The sequence below is a fragment of the Nelumbo lutea genome, chromosome 2 (genome assembly GCF_056320005.1).
Source record: "Nelumbo lutea isolate HS-2025 chromosome 2, American lotus-T2T, whole genome shotgun sequence".
Lineage (NCBI taxonomy): Eukaryota > Viridiplantae > Streptophyta > Magnoliopsida > Proteales > Nelumbonaceae > Nelumbo > Nelumbo lutea.
Window position 1 is genome coordinate 9,589,404 of NC_142685.1, and position 20,157 is coordinate 9,609,560.

General features: G+C 36.8%; 1 pseudogene across 1 annotated transcript in view; it reads right to left on the bottom strand.

Moving 5' to 3' along the window:
• Window positions 1–3,036: 3,036 nt before the first annotated feature.
• The window catches only part of LOC148868461 (protein NUCLEOLAR FACTOR 1-like), a 50,431-nt pseudogene continuing 33,310 nt past the window's right edge, over window positions 3,037–20,157 (bottom strand). The window contains exons 5-21 of the transcript XR_016107003.1: window positions 19,353–19,635; window positions 19,131–19,293; window positions 17,193–17,340; window positions 17,115–17,148; window positions 10,604–10,663; window positions 10,466–10,507; window positions 10,289–10,381; window positions 9,375–9,438; window positions 8,946–8,992; window positions 8,796–8,855; window positions 7,355–7,426; window positions 5,803–5,832; window positions 5,597–5,691; window positions 5,410–5,515; window positions 3,697–3,751; window positions 3,517–3,590; window positions 3,037–3,425 (exon numbers count right to left, since the gene is read on the bottom strand). The product of XR_016107003.1 is annotated as a protein NUCLEOLAR FACTOR 1-like (transcript). The remainder of the gene's footprint in view (window positions 3,426–3,516; window positions 3,591–3,696; window positions 3,752–5,409; window positions 5,516–5,596; window positions 5,692–5,802; window positions 5,833–7,354; window positions 7,427–8,795; window positions 8,856–8,945; window positions 8,993–9,374; window positions 9,439–10,288; window positions 10,382–10,465; window positions 10,508–10,603; window positions 10,664–17,114; window positions 17,149–17,192; window positions 17,341–19,130; window positions 19,294–19,352; window positions 19,636–20,157) is intronic.

The window sequence follows — 20,157 nt, forward strand, 5'->3', positions numbered from 1 at the left end:
GTTTCGAACATGGTAATTACAGAGTTCGTCGGATGGGTGCCTTCCTAGTGGACGCTGGACAGTCCCATGCAGTGAGCTGAACTGATGATCAAGCAGCAGCTCTCAGCTCAGCAACAATAACCACGTCCACGCGAAATTATATGCGATGCGTGTAGAGTTGCACCTTCTCATTGGATAAAAAGGTGAGACTATCGTAAGGTAATTAAGAGCACTAAGAGGAACTAGTAGATCCATAGTTCAATTTAAATTCAGAACTGATCATTGCAGCTTCAAAAGTTTAAACCCTAAAAGAAGAGAGAAAGTAGGAATGTTACTTCTGTTCAGACGAGTTTGCCGATATCAGAAAGCTACTACAACCTCAAATCTCCAACACCTGATGAAATTAAATTAACTATCAATTAATGGAAAAGAAGGAAATGGGCACGTGAATTAATTATTATTGCTGGGAAACTGGGGTTGGTTGGGTACTGTTTGGTCTTTCTAATAACTTTTTTCTTTCCAATTTTCACTACAACAACGACACTGATATATATATCACTTTCTTTCTTCCATCACTACTGTTGTTGACAATTGATCGTAGACCAGGAATTAATCACTCATCACTGGGTTGAGAGTGATGTATATAGCATCGATCAAATGACGACACTTGGTTGTGGTCGATCGAATGAGTTGGGCATATATCTTTATGGGAATGAGGTTCACACAAACACGTTTATATATAAGAGAGAGAGAGAGAGAGAGAGAGAGAGAGAGAGGGTTAACGTTGGATTCTTAACAATCAAACAATGGAAGAATATTTTAATTAACAGTTTAATTAGAAATTGATATCTATTACCCTCACTTTCATTCACATAGAGAAACAATGACCAAAATCTACAGATTTGATTAGATATAGGGGGAAGGAGGAATAATAAACCTTTGGAAAATTGGATAGCCCAATCTCCTTCAGCTCTCCACCACTGACTAATTAAGCAGCCATGAATATTCTTCTTATATATATATAATATATATATATATATATATATATATATATATATATATATATATATATATATTACTTAAATGAAATATTGCTTTGTTGTGCCATGTGACGGATTCTGCTGGGCTGAAAGCTTGCTTGAGTCATGAACAGGAGGTGAAGTGGGTAACAGTTGAAGCTAGGCCTTTCATGACGTTTCCATTAAGGAAGATTAATGCGTGGGTCACCATTAATGCTCTCCTCGAAAAATATTGCCTTTGTAACTAACGATTTATTATAAATATTCTATGATATCGATCATTATATTGTTTATTATTTCTCATATTTTGCTGCTCTCCTGCTAGCTCTCTCTGTTGATCAGTTATCGATCGATCACACTCGAAAGAGATAAGATTGAGAAGAAAATTATGGCGGCATCATCCTGATCATTAATGCTTTTAGAAAAAAATTGTTCGACAGAAAGGAAATTTGCTTGTGATGATGGGTTTTCATCTTCTAGAATGCATATATGTAATGGATAAGAAAATGTCCATCACGCTTCTGGAAACAAGCTGTTGGAGTCTTTCGATAAGCAGGAGATTGTGCCAGTACTATTATGGAGACAGCCATTAGTGTCCTTTGAACCAGATGCCACTATTCTGCGTTCAAAATCAATGTTGAAGTAAAAACTCTGCAACTTCTTCCAACCAGAAGAAAATTAAAACAAATAAAGGTATCGATGATGGGTAATTTCCATTAACAGGTGCTAACAGTAGGTGGGGTGGGGTGGGGGGTGGAGTTTGGACTATTGAAATAATTACTTAATTCCAACAAGGTATCAATGATGGGCAAAATAATCTTTTTCATCTTTCTATTAACAGGTGCTAACAGTAGGGAGGATTTAATCAAATTTTAAAAAACTTAAGGGTATCTTGAGATAATTTGTAAACAATAGAAGTAAAACTAGTCAATTTCCTAAAACTTAGGGATATTTTAAAGAAAATTTCCCTAAATTAGGTAACTATTGTCAACCTGATTTGTAGATAACTTCTACTGCTCTATTTCTACAATCATTTTGCTGTGTAACATTTTATGCTTGGCTGCATTGGCATCAAAGTGATCTTGGCCTCTTAGGGGATCAAATCTTATATCCTACATATGCAGAAGATTAGTACTAGGCAGCAAGGTTCAAAGTATTCACATATCGTTCTGGGACCTCTCCGATGGTGCCCTTATAGTGGGTGTATTGGGGTTTGACAAGAGGGTGGAGGAACTCTAAACAGGTCCTCTTGAACCAGTTTTGAAAAAAAAAATAATAAAAAAAAATGTATCGATTTACCTGATACACCCCTATCAGCCTATCAAATATGTTGATATTTTGAACCTTACTAGACAACATAGAAAGACAATTTTTCTGAATTCTGACGCATGAGAATTGAAAACTCGCTCAAAGTATTGATTGTACGATGTCTCAGTTTTCAGGATCACCAAAACGTCAAAATACTTGGAATTAGAGATTTTTAGTAGGTTAAAAAATTAGAAAAGCTCGACTATGAAAATGGAAAGACATGATACCAAAAACCTTGTAACTATGATACCATAAAGACATAATACCCGAAAAACTTACAATAGAATTATCTATTGTTAAAAACTCTGCAGACATGATTTTTGAGTATGCAGAGTATTGAACAAGGTAGTGTAGGTTGACACTTAGAAAATACAATCTCTATGAATCGTCTTGTTGCATCCTATAAGGGTCTATTTGATTCAGTCAGAATTGGAATTAGAATCAAAATGGTCTGTTCCTAGTCTATTTGGTTCAAATAAAAATGAAAATAGAAATTAGAATCAGCAGAAATGGAATTTCATTCCCAAGAGAGGGGCAGGAAATGGTCATTCCCTCAAATGGGAGAATGCCATTCCAGCAGGAATAGGAATGGGATTCCGATTCCGCCCAACCAAACAGTTTGAATCAGAATAACCCATTCCGATTCCAATTCCAGATCCCCAATTCCTGTGAGCCAAACGGGGCTTAAGTGTATTGCAATTGCATCCCAACCATAAGAAGTTCTCCTCAGTGATGGTCAGCTATCTAATGGATTGATCAATAAAATATTAATTCAGGACAAAAACTTGGTTGCAAAAACAGAATATGACTAATCACCTACAAAATTTTCTTGATCAACACCACTCCCAGTCCCAGTCCAATCCCCCCTTGTCACTTTTCAGCCCATATTGAATCTGTTTACAAAACTATGTTCAGCCGATGATGACCTTCGCTTTCACAAATGAGAGGATTTTACAATTTGAACTGTCCAGCATCAACGGATTACTACCTCCAAATTATGGCTGAAATAATGGCAATTTCTGTCCAAGCACATTAAATAGTCCTCTAACAGAAAATGATGACGTTCTTCTCAGATGACACCATCCTTTTCGAAGAAGCAGTTCCAACAATTCTCTCAAGCTAAAATATCAAAGATTTATGCGAGTAAAATCACCCAACGAATTGACCTGCTTTTAAAAAAGGACAAACTAAAGTTTTGCACAAAAATTACCCTATACTGATCGAAGCGGGAGAATAGTACAGTGCAAGCCATATTATCCGATCCTTCAAGCATATTAACAATCTGTAAAGATGGGAAGGGGCGTGCAGGATTAAAATAATGAACAGATTCCAGGGAAACGAAGCTTAAATTATTTGGGTAAACAATAAAGATATAAAATGAGGTTCTCCTCTGGATAAAATTCTTTCCTCTCTGGAAGAGAGTATATAATTAATATGCCACGAATCTGTTCTTCAAAGAGGGCAGGTTAAGCATAAGATGGATGACGACAAGGGAAAGAAAAGGAAAGGGTGAGGGGGCAATGATAATTTGTGAAATAAAGTACCATGAGAATAGCTATCAAAATAAATAATATCATCGCAATATTGAAAGTGAAAACAAATACAAAAAAGATGATAAAAATAATAACAGTTGAGAAAGCATGACAACATAAAATTTGCAGAATCAGACCAGCATGACCCCTAGGAGAGTTTTTCTTTTTCTTTTCTTTTTCTTTTCTGTTACTTAGAATTACTTCAGCATAACTCTTTCTACATTCTACGAAATAAAATTGTTCCACGTCAGAATATTCTCTAAGGTTGCAGTCTAAGCATGTTTCAGTTTTAACTGAGCAAAAGGAACACTCTTCACAGAATAAAAGTTCATTTTCGACCAATTAATTGATAAGATCCCCATTCCCACAAGCTAGACAGTAATACTACTGTGTTGTGTTCCTCTCTTCGTGTGGACTGTGGAGAAAGGAAGTACGGCAGACTGGATTAGACTGACCAGAAGTCTCCAAACTTAAATGAGTTTTATTAGATTGAAACAGGTCAATAACAAGATACCTAGCCACATGAAATAATTGATTTAATACAAAACCCGTAACTGTTCACCCTAACTGACTCTCCTAGTGGAGATTAACTCATTATTAATAGCAACTATCACTCAAAGTGATGAGTTGCGTTAAACTCAGTATCCCTGCCAACTATTCAAATAGACCCTTAACCATAGAGACGTGGCTGTGCATGTAACTAACCCCTCATCTGATGATCTAATCCATTACAACTCTTTGACCCAAATTAAGTAAAGCTCAACGCAACAAAGTCTGGCATGTAACAAATACCGTCAGATTATACTTCTGGGTGGGAAAAGATTGAACAAAAAAGGAGGGGAGGATTATATATGATATACCACAGTTCAGATGATTCTGTAGAAAATATGATTGGGATAAATTCTTTCGTTTGGTTGGGTTTCATTCCCAACTAATTATATGCATTCAATTTTTTCTCAAGAGGTAGAAATAATGATTTTTCTTTCCTAATCAAGAATTTTATTTATTATATACCAACTAGAAAACAGAGAAGATTCTATCTAGATATAATGCCCTTACCATATTAGTGCAGGGGTTCTCTGCCAAATTTATTGCAACCCAGTACAGCTCCTTAGACAGAAACCCACGGGGTTGGTTGGTCATTGGTGTAGCAGAGGCTCTTGTATTTAATCCCCATATTTGGCATGCATAAGACATTTTTATGAGGACATAAGATCTTCCTTTTTTTTTCCTAAATAAAAAGAGAAAATGTTTGTCATGTGGTGGCTGTCTCTTGGATTAGCAACTGTAGACAATTGATGATAACATTCTTTCCTTTGCCCCAACATCTTAGAAACTATGGCTTAGCATTTCAACAATGCTGGCGTCTAAACAGATGTCATGACACACAACATCATTAACAAACTTATACACTGATCTTTGCATATTAATCAAGGATGTCAATTGCAGCATTGCATTTGGCTAAATGCCTAACAAATCTGAAACATTGAACCATGCTTTACAAAACTTCAATTACACAAGTAGACGTTAAGGGCAAACTAGCATAATATATTCCTAAAACAAGAAACAACCTTGTATCTGTGATAGAAGTGCGCTCTCTCAGCATAGAGCATGATCTTTCTTGTTCCTTGAAAAAACCAACCCCGTGCACGAGATATATCACTCTGCTTTGTGTACCTAAATTTTGAAAGGAAAGAAAAAGGAAAATAAGAGTGGTTACAAAAAATAATAATATATATAGGAAAGGAATATTCTTACTCGTCAAGCAAACAAAAGGATGCATTTTGCAATTTCAAGAAATTCCTAATTCGAACAAACTCGAAGTACGAACTGATAAAAATCATAATTCCACCCTGCATGGAATAGAAAAAAATATTTATATGTATGGTTCCAATTATGAAATTATTTTTCAAGGTTTGAATTCACCAATACATGATTTAATAGTGTAGATAAAAAATTAGTACCTGAACTGAATCTTTTATGTTAGGGAACACCTACAGCAAGAAAAAACTCATGTTACTTAAATTCACAGCCAGCTGAATCGTGTGAAGCAGAAGGGTGACTAATGAAAACTACATATGAATGGACTTATAAAAAAAAAAACTACATATGAATAGTGTATGATGTCAGAGAATGTAACTTATAAAGTGTGGGCTGAGGTGTAGAGACCTCTAAAGAGGGACTATAAAAAAGGGTAAATTAGACCCCTCTTGTACGATGGAGTCAGTGACTATTACCCCCTGAACTTTCATTTGCGACAAATTCCCCCTCCATTAGAGTTCCATCAGTTAGCTTTGAAAAATATTTTCATTCAGCTGCTTAAAATTTCCCCAAACTACCCTTTTCTTATTTATTTGAATGATTTATGTTTCAATTAGCTCTCTAAATATAATATTGATCTCAATTGCTCTAATAAATCCTTACAGATTTCTGGCTGGATTCAATATTCGAATGAAATGGTAGAGGTTTCTTTTTGATAGATACAAATTTAAGGTTTTTTTTGGTTTTTCTTGATTTATTGGAGAAATCAGTGGATAATTTTAATATTTTAAGATGAAGAGAAACATTCATGTTTGTGAAATGAAACTAAAATTTAAAGAAGCTTGTTTTTCTATGTCAGTGCAATGATTCTTGTTATTTTAGCTGGTTTCGTTTGGAGAAAATGGAGGTATTTTTGGGTCATTAAGGGTTTAAGATAAAAGGACAAGGAAAAGAAAACAAGGAAAGTTCACATGGGTATTTTGGTAATTTAATGCCTTCTGTCATTTGATTTAATGGCCAAGGGGGTATTAGCCACAAAATGAAAGTTCAGGGGGTATTTTCACAAAGTGAAAGAAGTTCAGGGGGTTAATTTCACTGACATAGTACAGGGGGGCTTTGTAATTTACCCAAAAAGAGAAATAAAGAAAGAAAAAAAACACAGAGATGACAAATCAGAACCAAAATGCAATTTAAACACATCTTCAAACTCAGGATGCATTATCAACCAATGAAACAAGAAAACTAAAACTACACTCCTATCATCACAATCCACCACCATCAAGATGAATGCAACAAAAACAAAGTTGCATTCATCTTTGATGATGGTTTTGGGCCTAAGTATTATTTGGCATGCTTCCAGAGAATAAATTCTGATGATTTATGTAATTCTAAGGTACAATTTTATGTTTGATCTAGTTAGTGATTCTATATTTAGAAAAAGAAGTTAGCTAATTTAGCTCAAAACTCATCAATCAGTGTTAATCAGTGTTACCACGGAGCAGAATTTAAACTAAAGTGATCCCCATCATATTGTGGTAAGTGGGTCCCTAAATATGATGATGCCCATACCCAGGAAAAATTTAAAGATCCATGTATTTTATTTTTACATTATGTATTTTTTCTTTACTTTTTTTGTGTTATCTTTTTTTTTTCGTGTGTGTGGTGGGGGGCGGCAATCAACCATGACAATTTACTTATTTTTGGCAATTATATATGTTTTCGCACCAGCAAAACAAGGAATTGTGTTATACTAACCTTTTTAGAAAAATAATCTACCTGAGAATCATCAGCATTAATGATTGAACTTGCATCAAAACGCTCATAAATCTGCATATGTAAACATTTAAAAAATAAAGTGGAACTTGGTGAATATGGTTCAATGGTAACAAGAAACAGTATTTGTACTTGATCAAGGACACTTCAACTCATACAACAGTTTGGAACAAACTGAAGTTACTTGAACATTGGAATGCTTGTTGCTTTGAGAAGCAGCTTGCCATAACTATTAATCAGATCACAACCATTGCAAGAGTAAAAGGTAACAACATGTTTTACCTTCTAAACCACTACTCTTGATGGTAAGCACAGCCATTACACTGTCTTGGCTACTTGAAATCAGGTTTGAACATACATCATAACACGTGACTCCACAAAAATAAAAAATAAATAAATCTATGTAGATGACAAGGGAAAGGAAAAACGAGGGAAAATTATTCTGAACAATAGGAAGTACCATAATAGTGAGATACTAATTTTATCCAATTTATACCACATGAAGATGTGACAATCCCATGTAGGGAAAACATCTCTGCTATAAGGACAATGTTGTTCCATGTTATAATGGTTTCCAAAGCCTTCAAAATAATTCTTTTTTCTTCTGTGTTTTCATTTCTTTCTGGTTAAGGATACAAGTAGATATAGATATTTCATTTTGACCAACAAGTTAAAATGCAGCTAACAAATGTTTTTGAGAAAAATACCCTCTCTCGAACCATTGTGCACTCTCCCATGACCCCCAACTAGTTCAAGTACATGCTGTGATGCTGACTTGTTAAAATTGCCACAAACATTTTAAACCTTTACACATTGATGAGAAAACCTTAATAATAAAACAAGTTTATGGCCTTTTAAGGATAACAATTATGTTATTTCTCAATAATAGGTAACAATAGAATTTGATGCCAAATGCTCCTAAGAAAAATGGATAAAGGAAAAAGGTTCAGATGCATTTTAGTTGAAATGTAAGTCTATTTTTCAGATAGATTTCTTCCATGTATATGATAACTATCCTCTCTCTTTCTAATACCAGTAGGATGAACACTTTATAGGCATACCTTTACCATTAAATCCATAAGCAGAAAAGCTTGACTAAAAAGAAAAAGTATAAAATGAATACAAGAAAACAGTAAAGTATTCAACAAACATAATGAACTGGATGAAGAGCAAAATTACTATATGCTCCAGCTCCTGAAACAAGCATGTCTGAATAGACAAAAATGAACCAGGTTAATGACTATGACAGGCATTACACTATATACAATTGGCTTCCTTTTTAAATTAAACTGTTAAACAAAAACTATGTAAACTTACCATATTGCTTCATTTTCAATCTTAGCTTAATGCATACCTGAAGGAGAAAAAAAAAAAACAACAAATAACTTAACATTTGTTTGATTCAAATACAAGAATAACACACCTGCCGCACTTGAAGCAACACTTTCGGAAGAACACCTTTATGCTCAGAGATCAACTTCACCTGGGAATTTGAAACAAATGATAAAAAAAAAAAAAAAAACAAAGAAGCTACTAGGGAAGGGATGATAAAATGGAATAGGATTTGACATACCTTTCCTTCATAGTTTACACAAAGGCGATTGAAAAGTGCATTTATGTCTGTGCAAAGCGAAAGATGATCAGCATGCTATATTCATTGTGATCTTTCAGTAAAATTTGCGCCTAGAAATATTAATGGCCAATTTATTCTTCCTGTATGGCTCAATATAACATATAATGAATATTAATGTTATTTTAATTAATGATACATTTTGTTAGCATCCATTTTTATGCTAATTCTTTCCACTCTTCAGATGTGGACAAAAAAACATTGGTTTCTAGGCATAACTCAAGTTCAAACTTTATAACATTATGCAATGCCAAACAATGCACAAGGGTGATTTATGTGGATAATTGACTTTCTTCACATATTATGCTATACCTTCAAAGTAAGTTTATATGCCAAGTAATGTAAACATTAAAGAATAGATGTTGAAATCACCTGGGTTCACAAATGACCCTAAAACAATGGTTTGTCTATAGAACCGCGATTGTCCATCAAGATACTAACCAAGAAAATGAACCAAAAGATCAAATCAGCTGATTCTAAGCAATTAACAAAATGCTTTAAAAATCAAACAGCAATGAGATGAGATGCCAAGTTGATCAGTTGATTAGCAAACTTTTTTTTTTGAAAAAGTTAAAGTATTGTATTGCAAAAGGAAACCAGATACACCAGCCCATGTACAATGAGGACCTGTACATTGGGAATTTACAAAAGATCTGATAGATCAGATAAAAAACAGTCCAGCTTGCAAAAAAGGAATGAGCTGAACTCAAGTGAAAGCTCTTTGTACACCTAACCAGGAACAAAGAAAACCTATAATTTTGTTCTTGACAGAAACTGTCATTGGAAAGATTATAAAAAATCTGGCTGTTCCTTTCCTTCCAGAGGGCCCAAAGGATAGCAGCTGGAAAGATCTTCCAAAGCGGCTTGCCTCTTGCATTCCGACCTTTAATGGTCCATCCCTGAAGCAGCTGAAGGGCTGAGGCAGGAAGACAATAAGAAACACCAAAACAGGAGCCATTTCCCAAAGCTGTTGAGAGAAGTTGCAGTGGATAAAAATGTGGTTGGAAGATTCAGGAGCTTCCACAACTCTCTGTCAGTTTTCAATTATTAATCTTGACACATAAGAATGCTTCAACCAATCAATTTCTATAAGAAAGTAACATTTGGTATTTATTATTTCTACATTGAATTTCATTTGCAATCTGAAGAAGGAGTCAGTGAGAAACACCCCAGATGCAAAAACATTATTGTGAAGAATACTGGACTCATTCTAATAAAAACAAACAGTACTTTGTTGCTTGTCATAATGCTTTCTAATCTAAAATCTATCTCCTAACGGTCAAAACATACCAATGCCTAATGCGCATGACATCAGTACCATGCTGCTTTGATGGCAAGCAGTTCAGTTGTTCAACCACAGAATTTACATGAGACCAATTCTGCAAAATAAAACATAAACATCTGTGTTTAAACAATGTACTTAAAACAAAATACAAGAGGAGGAAGGTAATCATGTCTCATACCTGCATTGCTATTACATCTGCATGATCAATTATCATCAGTACCTACTCATAACAATAAAATCAATCATTGCTTTCTAAAAAATGACAAAATATGCTTGTATGCACCAGAAAACAAGAAAACCATGTAAAGACACACACCTCTATGGAAGACAGATAATCAACATCCTTTTCCTTCTCAACCTCAGCTTCCCCAATTTTCTGACAGGAGCCAACAAAATCAGTGACAAAGTATGTTTGATATGGGATGCATAAAGGGTGAAACATGATGTGGTTGTGGTCATTTGTTATGTTCATTCTTTGGAAAAGCTAACATTAAATGTACCCATTACACAATAGTCATTTATAGCTAAGGAATAACATCCAGCTGAAATTAAGTTCTTGATATTTAAATCTTATGAATAACAGAATTGCTGGGGTCCCCTTGCAAAATGAATAACCCAAAAAATTATCTATCAAATATTCTCCTTGGGACATCATCCTGTACAAAATGTAGAGTTGGCTGTTCTCCTTTAGGCATTATTAATATGGTATCTGGTAGTAAATCAGTAAGAGAAAACAACAAGAAAATAACAGAAGGGGAAAGAAGAGAGAAAAATAGAATACACGGTAAAAGGAGAAGAGAACCCTGTTGATGATAACTTAAATCCTCCTAAAAACAGTTGGCCCACTATATATTTACACAATAAAAAGATAATTTACATAAATAGCCTTCTGCATGATAAATTGTGGACTGGAGCATCCTTATTTAAAAGGCAAAAAGTCTAATCTACCCTACCGCCCAAATACATCTGTACTCTCAACACTCCCCCCCAAGCAGGTGTGTATGTATATATACCCAGCTTGCTAACAATGAAATCAATACGAGGGCAGTGTAGTGCTTTGGTCCACAAGTCAGCTAGTTGCTCTCCAATTTTTGCAAATGGAGTGTCTATGTCACCACCCTGAACCTTCTCTCTGGCAAAGTGACAGTCCACCTCAATATGTTTCATCCTCTCATGAAAAACAAGGCTTAATGCAATATGAATTGCTGCTTGATTATCACAATGTAAATGCATAGGAGTCTTTATGGATATCCCTATTTCTTGAATAAGTTTTTTAAGCCACACTAACTCCTCTGTAGCTTGACTCATACCTCTATACTCAGCCTCTAGGCCCTCTACACTAGATTTTGCTACAACATTTTGTTGGTTGCTCTTCCAGGAGATAAGTTTTCCTCCCAAAAATGTACAGCAACCTGTTGTTGACCTCCTGTTTATTAGTGATCCAGCCAAATCTGTCAAATGGCCATTATCTCTATATGCAACTCCCATACCTAGTGACCCCTTGAGGTATCATAAAATCCTAAACCCTGCTTCAAGGTGAGGAACCTGAGAGATCATAAGCTGGCTTACAATTTCAACAACAAAACATATATCTAGACCGGTAATGGCAAATAATTCATCTACCCAACTAGTCTCCTATATTGTCCAGGATCATCTACTAACTCCCCCTGATCTGATGCAAGCTTAGTGTTTGGAATTTGGATCAATAGGTTCTATTTCAAGGAAATAGTGCAACTTACCTAGGTCTTTGGTATGAAATCTCTCTTGTAGAAACAACTTCAACTTACTAATGCCTTGTGTGTCACTTCTTGTTATCAGTGTTTTAAAAGGCATTGGAGGCGTAAGCCTGAAGGTGTGCCTCAAGGTGAGGCACCCCCAAAAGGCCAAAACACCCTGAGGTGTAGGCTAGAGGCACTGACACCATGCCTCAGGTGCAAGAGGCATATGCCTCATGCACACCTCATATAAAAAGACAAAAAAGAAAAAAAAAAGAAAAAAGAAAAAAGAAAGAAAAACATGAAGGAAAAAGAAAGGGAAGGGAAAGAAAAAGAAAGAAAGAGAAGACAGAAAGAGAAAGAGAAAGAAAAGGAAAGGAAAGGGAAGAAAAGGGGAAAGAAAGTGGGCTGGGGCTCTGCCCCTGGACGCCTTGGCTAGAGGGAAAAGCCCCCCCCCTTTTTGATGCAGCCCAATGCACATGACATCAGTCCCATGCTGCTTTGATGGAAAACATCAAATAGTGCTATGCATCTTCATTCTTTTTAATATAAAAGATTTTTATTAAAAACAAAGAAAAATGAGGTCATCCTTCCTCTTCTTCCTCCTCATCCCCCTCCTCTTAAGGAGGCTTATGCCTCTTATGTTCTAAAGTACGCCTCAAGCCTCTAGGTAGTGGAATGCCTCACGTCATGCCTCCGCATTTTAAAACATTGCCTGTTATTATAGCATCATCCACATAGACAACAAGAATAGTACTACCAACATCAGACGTCTTGCTAAATATGAAGTAGTCAAACTAGCTCTTAAGAAAACCAAGTTCAACAGCTACCTCACCGAATTCTCCAAGCAAGCATGAGGTGACTATTTGAGGCCATACAATACCTTCTTCAACTTGCATACCATTCCCTTACACTCCCCTAGAGCAAAAAACCTAGGTGGTTATTTGATGTGTATACCTCCTCCATAAGATCACCATGTAGAAATGCATTCTTAACCAATGTTTTAAAAGGTGTGGGAGGTGTATACCTAGAGGCGCACCTTTAGGCAAGGCGCCCCCAAAATGCCCTGAGGCATAGGCCAAAGGCACTGACACCTCTGAGGCATACGCCTCGGGTGCAAGAGGAGTACGCTTCATACACTTTTTTCATGAGGCGTACGCCTCATGCACACCACAAAACGCCCTGAGGCATAGGCCAAAGGCACTGACACCTCTGAGGCATACACCTTGGGTGCAAGAGGAGTACGCCTCATGCACACCACATATAAAAAGACATAAAAAGGAAAAAGAAAAAGGAAAGGAAAGGAAAGGAAAGGGAAGGGAAAGAAAAAGAAAAAGAAAGAGAAGAAAAAAGAGAGAGAGAAAAGGAAAGGAAAGTAAAGGAAAGAGAAGAAGTGGGCCCCCTTGGCAGGGGGCTTTGCCCCCCAAACCCTCAATCCCCCTTTCAATGCAGCCCTATTTGGTTTTTTTTGTGTTAGGGGGGTTTGAACCAGTGCTATGCATTTTCATTCTTTTACACTTTTTAGTTCTTACGTTCTGAACTATGCCTCACACCTCTAGGTAGTGGAATGCCTCACGTCATGCCTATGTGTTCTAAAACATTGTTTTAACATCTAACTGAAACAAGGGCCAATGATTAATAGTAGTCAAAGAATTAAAAACCTATATCAAAGAAATCTTAGAACCAGAGAGAAAGTCTCATCAAAATCAACATCATATGTCTGAGTAAAACCCTTAGCAACCAATCGAGCTTTAAGCCTCTTAATTGTGCCATTAGGTTGAAACTTCATCACATACACTCTCACCTACATCCGATAGGCTTCATATCAAAAGGAAGAGTAACCAAATCCCAAGTTTCATTTTGATGTAGTGCTAACATTTCTTCTTGCATAGCTTTCCTCCACCCAGGATTAGATAATGCTTCTTGCAAAAGACTTTGGAATAGAAATTGTAGAGAGGGATGTAACAAAGGCATGGGCTGAAGGGGCCAGGAACTAATAAGAAACATAATGGCTAATGATGTGTGAGGAAAAAAAATGCTTATCCTTTCAAAGAGCAATGGGAAGATCAAGGTCTGAAGGCAACTCAACAACTAGATGAGATTTTGTCGTAGCAGAAGTGGTGGAAGGATTATTCGGACCTGCAAACAGCAAGGCTGGTGTTGTTGGTGCTTGAACCGATGGCTTCTTCACGTATACTTGTTGAATAGGTGGCATGGGAAATTAGGACAAGGAACCTATGGTGGAGTATCACAAGAGGGAATAGGAAGAGGAGCATCACACAAGGAAGAGTGAGAAATGGTCACTAGATGGAAAGTACGGATTAGCCTCATAAAACGTAACATCTCCACTAATAAAATGGTGGCAAAGCGAGGGACTGCAACACTTGAACTCCTTTTGAGTTTGGAATAACCCAGAAATATACACCTAACTGCATGGGGTTCAAGCTTACTCACTGGTGGTCAAATAGATGAACAAAGCAAACACAACCAAATATGCATGGAGGCAAAGGAAACGATGGTGCATCAGTAAATAAAACAAAGTGAGGAATCTTATTCTATAAAACTGATGAGATCATTTGATTAATAAGGTAACACATAGTAAGCACAACATCACTCTAGTAAATTTTGGGAACATTCATCTGAATAAGGGCACATGTTACTTCTAATAAACGATGATTCTTGCATTCAGCTATACCATTTTGTTGTGGTGTACTAATGCAAGATGTCTGATGTCGAATAACATGCAAAACATAGAAATCAGTAAAAGGAGAAGACACATATTCCTTTGCATTGCCAGATTGAATAGCACAAATATTGAAGCCAAACTAGATTTTTATTTCCATAAAGAATGATTTGAATACAAAAAATAACTCTGATCTTTCCTTTAACAAGAATAACCAAATAACTTTAGAAAAATTATCACCAACAGCAACAAAGTATTTGAACCCTAAATAAGACACAAACCCCAAACATCTGAATGGACTAATTAGGTCTAGACACAGAACTACCAGTTCAAGGTGGAAAAGTAGCCCGATGATGCTTACTAACACGAATCACACTATTAGTTGGTGTTAACCAGAATTGATGGAAACAAAACAAAAAAGACTGTGTAAAGAAGGATGACCCAGTTGGTAATGTAGCTAGAAAGGAGACATATCTAGAGATGATGATTGAAGAGTAGTACTTCCTAAGCCACCTTGTAGGTAGTACAGACTATTGGACTCAAGTCCTCCACCAATCCACCACTTCATCTTTAGATATTGAAACACACAATAAGAAGGGAAAAAAAAAGGTAATAAACAATTCAGTGTCTTTTTGGTAAGCTTACTCACAGACATAAGGATAAAAGGAAATTGTGGAACATAAAACACAACTGATAAAGGAAGTTCTAGAGTTGCGTTAACACTCCCAACTCTAGACACTGGGGATGCACAACCATTAGCAAGTGTAACAAGTTGGGTAGAAGGACAATATAAAGGACTAAATTGGGTATAAGCAAATGAAGTACCTATCATGTGGTCTATAGCTCCTAAATCAATGACCCATGGAGATATGGTAGAGTGTAGATAGGTGGAGAGAGTACTTGATGTTTGGGAAAGAGTAGCTGTGGAGGAAGACATAGCAACTATCGGTCTATTATATTCTTCCTTAGAGATAGTTATAGTCTCCCCTTCTAGCTAATTATTTATAGCTGTTATCCGTGGAGGTATATTGGACATTTCATCTAGATAGGTTTCTTGATTGGCATAGATCCCTGTTCTCTTCAGCAAATGGCCATACTCAACTGTATGTTCCTCATGATGACAATGTGTACAAAACAAAATTCCATACAAGTCTCAATAACCAATGGTGTAGCCTTCTAATCCATAATGAGTGCAAAATCTGGTGGTTGAATTTCTATCACGTTCACGGCCATCCCTACCTCCATTATCACCTCTAGGTCCTCTACCACCTTGTGGTCCAAAAGAGCCATGTCCACCAGTTTCACGTCATCCTCCATGTCCACCATGATTACCACAAGCACCACTTCTAGAAACAACAAGAGCAGCCCAATCAGAAACTGGAGTGGATTCAGATAATTTAGCCCTTTGAAGTCTAGAAAATACACTTTCCAAATCAAGTAATTCTAGGCTGCTTAAAATCTAAGCTCTCACTGATTCATATTCAGGTTTGATACCTAATAGAAATTTAGCCACACATAACTCCTTCCTCTGCTTTTCCATATCTGCAACATCACTAGTGACATGTGGGCGGATAGAGATCTGATCTCTGTTTGGTTGTTGAAGGTTGTTTTCCTACTCAATGGCTAAGATGAAAGTGAGACGATGGAACTTGATCGAGGGAGAAAGATGAGAGGATCCTTTTCGATTTAGGGGGAGTTGAAGGGTTAGGGGGTTGAGTGTTTAGAGGTTGAAGGAGAGGGTATTTTGGGAATGGCTGACATTTATGAGGATGAGGGCAGGCATCTCGATGGTTGTTTGGGGACTTTTGATTGGAATAAGGAGGATGAGGGTCGAGAGGTGGTAAGTCATTGGGTTCGAAAGTAGGGAAAGGTGAAGCTGAGGGGTTGGGGGGAAGATTAAAGAAAAATTAAGGAGTCAGAGGATGTTACTCAAGAAAAATTCAGAATAATAGTCCTCAAGAGACTTATCTTCCTGCAGTAAATTAAAAAATGACTGAAATAGTTGATATATTTGGGTGATGTTACTCCCTGAATAAATTCTCTTCACTTCCTCCCAACTCTTCTTAAAAAGTATGAAGAAATATGAGTACTACTGATTATGGTCTCTATAGAATTCCACAACCAGATCTGAGCATCTTCTTGTATCCACTCTGAGTACTTAGAATTTCCAGTTTCTGGTTTCTTATCAGTAATATACTTCAGTTTCCCATTATCCATAAATGGCACCTCTACTGGTTTGGCCCAAACAGCATAATTTCCACTCTTGTTCAACAGAATAGTGGTTAGCATAAAACTTTGTGAGTATTAAATAATAGTTGACTTTGACTCCATTTAACTGTCTTCAAGTAGAAAAAAAGTAACACAGTTCCAATAGGTTTCCTCATCCAACAACTGTTCTGAAATCAAAGAAAGGAGTATAGAGTACCAACCTGAACAATATCACAACTAAAAAGAAATCTGTCGCTGCACAATCTGGATCACTTCCTCTAGCATCACAATTCAGTTACCTCACAATCAGCATACAGTCCAAATTAGATTTCCCATACACAGCACCTCCCCCTCTTGGTGAATCAACTAGAGGGACACAAGCTTCATCAGTCATCTTCAAAATCATTGTGATGGCTGAAACCATCTGATCTGATCTCCAACAGTCAACTGCAGCAGATTTGTGAGAAAAATCCTAGTCTGTTCAATTGAAATAACTCTCACTTCTCCTGCGATGATACCATGTGAATATGGTATCTGGCAGTAAATCAGTAAGGCTGTGTTTGATTGCGGTGGGAAAAGTATCCATGTAAAAGAGAGTCGATGAAAAAGTCACTTCATTGGTTTAAAATTTTTCTGGACGGTTGGGGGGATTTTTTATTTCAGAATCGATGTAAATGTACATCGATAAAATTGATGTATCGTTTACATCGATTTAAGATGAAAAAAGTCAGCCAAAAAAGTGGTTTACATCAATTTTCGATGTAAACTTCACAGCCCAAACAAATGCCTCAAAAAAGTGGACCGGGTATAGAGTTTTACAATGGTATGCTTTTACACTGGAAACAAATGCATGTAAATTCGAACCGGTGGTGGAGTTTTACATCGATTTGCATTCACACTGCAATCAAACACAGCCTAAGAGAAAAACAGCAAGAAAATAAGAGAAGAGGGAAGAAGAACAAACAATAGAATACACCATGGTTTTCAAAACCGGACCGGACCGGAAAAACTGGGAACCAGTCACCTGACCGGCTCCGTTTTCCCCCAACCGTTGATTTTGGTCAGCAAACCGTTGAACCGGCCAGTTAACCATTCAAACCGTTCAAACAATTTTGACCGTTTTCCATTTTTTTATTTATTTATTTTTTGGTCAGAATGGGTCGGACCGTTCGAACCGTAACCGGACCCCTGATTGGTTTGGTCACCGGTTCGTTTTTAAAAACCATGGAATACATAGTAGAAAGAGAAGAGAAGAGAAGAGAAGAATAAGGTGGGGAGAAGAGAAGAACTGCCTATCTGATTAGGAGAGGTTAGAAAACTTAGATCTTCCTAAAAACGTCAGCCCATTATGTATATTAACACAATAAAAGGAGGATTTACATAAATAACCCTGTTTATGATAAACCGTGGATTGGAGCATCCTTATTTAAAAGTTAAAAAGTCAAATCTATCTTGCCACCCAAATACATTTAAAATATCTCTATTATTTTTTTGGTACTACAATTAAAATTATTAAAAGGAAAAAATAAACTAAAGGAGAGTGACCAGAAGTCACTCGAGAGAGAAAACAAGAAATATAAAACTTCAAAACCCGCACAAATACTCCAAGCTGATCTAGCCTCAACGAAACCAACAGAAACCAGAAACCACAAAACACAAGACAAGCCCCTTAGAAACAAAAAAAAAAAAAAACCCAAAAGACAGCTGAAACAAACGAAACTCAAAAACAAAGTCAACAAAGACAGAACCACAACAAACCCCACTACAAACATCCTTACTTTAGAAAACCAAATCCAAAAAACATCCACAAAAGCTATGACCTTTGATCCACTAAACCACTAAAATCTTCTTGAAGATTTCTTGATCTTTGACACCTTGTTTGGTCCAATCCCAAAGAGACTCCCTTTGAGTCTAGAAAAATCCGTTGAAACCAAGACAACTCTGTGTTTTCTTTGTTTTTTAACTCTTCTATTTGCTGCACCAACCTTCTTGGATTCCAACGAGCATGAAGGGTTCTCATTAATCCTGTCAAGTTCCAGAACTGTGTTCTAAAAAAACTGGACATCAGCCATTGCTGTAGCTTTTTCTTTATTAGCCTTCTTCTGGTCTAGTTGTGCTGAAGTCAATATAACTATCATCAGCCAAAGGAGGATGAACTTGAAAATCTCCATTCTTCCTTAAAGGCAGCCCTTAGCGAACCTCTAGTTTTTGAATCATCTTTCTTGTAAAGGGTTTACCTCCCAACACAATCAAACTCAACATTTTACCTACCACTGCTGCTGCATCAACCACTTTGTTCAAGTTAAAGGCCTTGTCGATACGGTGTGTTTCATCAATAAGAACTTCCTCCTCAGATGACTCACTTAAGCTCTCAACTTCATCAGAAGAACCATCATCTTCCTGGGTTTTTCTTCCTCAGTTAAAGGTCATGTTCAATAAGGCCTCTTCCTTAAGCATACCTTAGAAGAAGAGATAGCCATCCTTTCTGTATCTCCATCCCCATCTAATTTTTCCTCTGTCCTTTCCAAGCTTGAGGTGTGGAGCCCCTCTTTTATTCTTCCCCCATCATCATCAAGAATCAAAGCTAGGCTCTGGCCCGTACTCACTGTTGCCATAACAGCATCCCCCAACTTCTTTGATTGTTTATTCTCAAAACTCTTCCACTTATCAAACTTTAAAAACAAGAAGGAATCGGTGAAACCTACCTCCATCATAGAGCACTTGTATTCCGAGGTACTGTGCCTGAGGGATATGTTATCATGTTATCAATAAGCTTTTTCCCCACCCCTAAACACAAAATCGAAACTTCCTCAACCTTACCTATAGGGATGGCAATGTTCCCCATAAAACCAAGGCCCCACCCCGAACCTAATGGTAAATTAGTAAATTATCCCTAGATTATGATTGATTTTTAAAATATCTCTAAGTTTTCCCCAAATTCATAAAATCCTAAGATTCCATAATTCTATTTCTAAAATACCCCCAAACTGTCATAATTCAATTCCTAAAATACGCCCAAATTCCATTAATCCTATTTGTAAAATATTGATAAATTACATTACTTTTAGGTGATTGCCTCAGGGATAGGGAAATTTGGGGATTCCCCATCTCCGATGGGGAGTGGGTGCCTCGCCACCGGGGACGGAGTGGGACTGGGGAGGGGGTGCTTCGCCCCATTGCCATTCCCACTTACCTAGATGAAATGGGGAGGAAGCAACTCCTAAACCTTCGCCAGTTCTAGGTACTACACTTGATTTCTTCTCC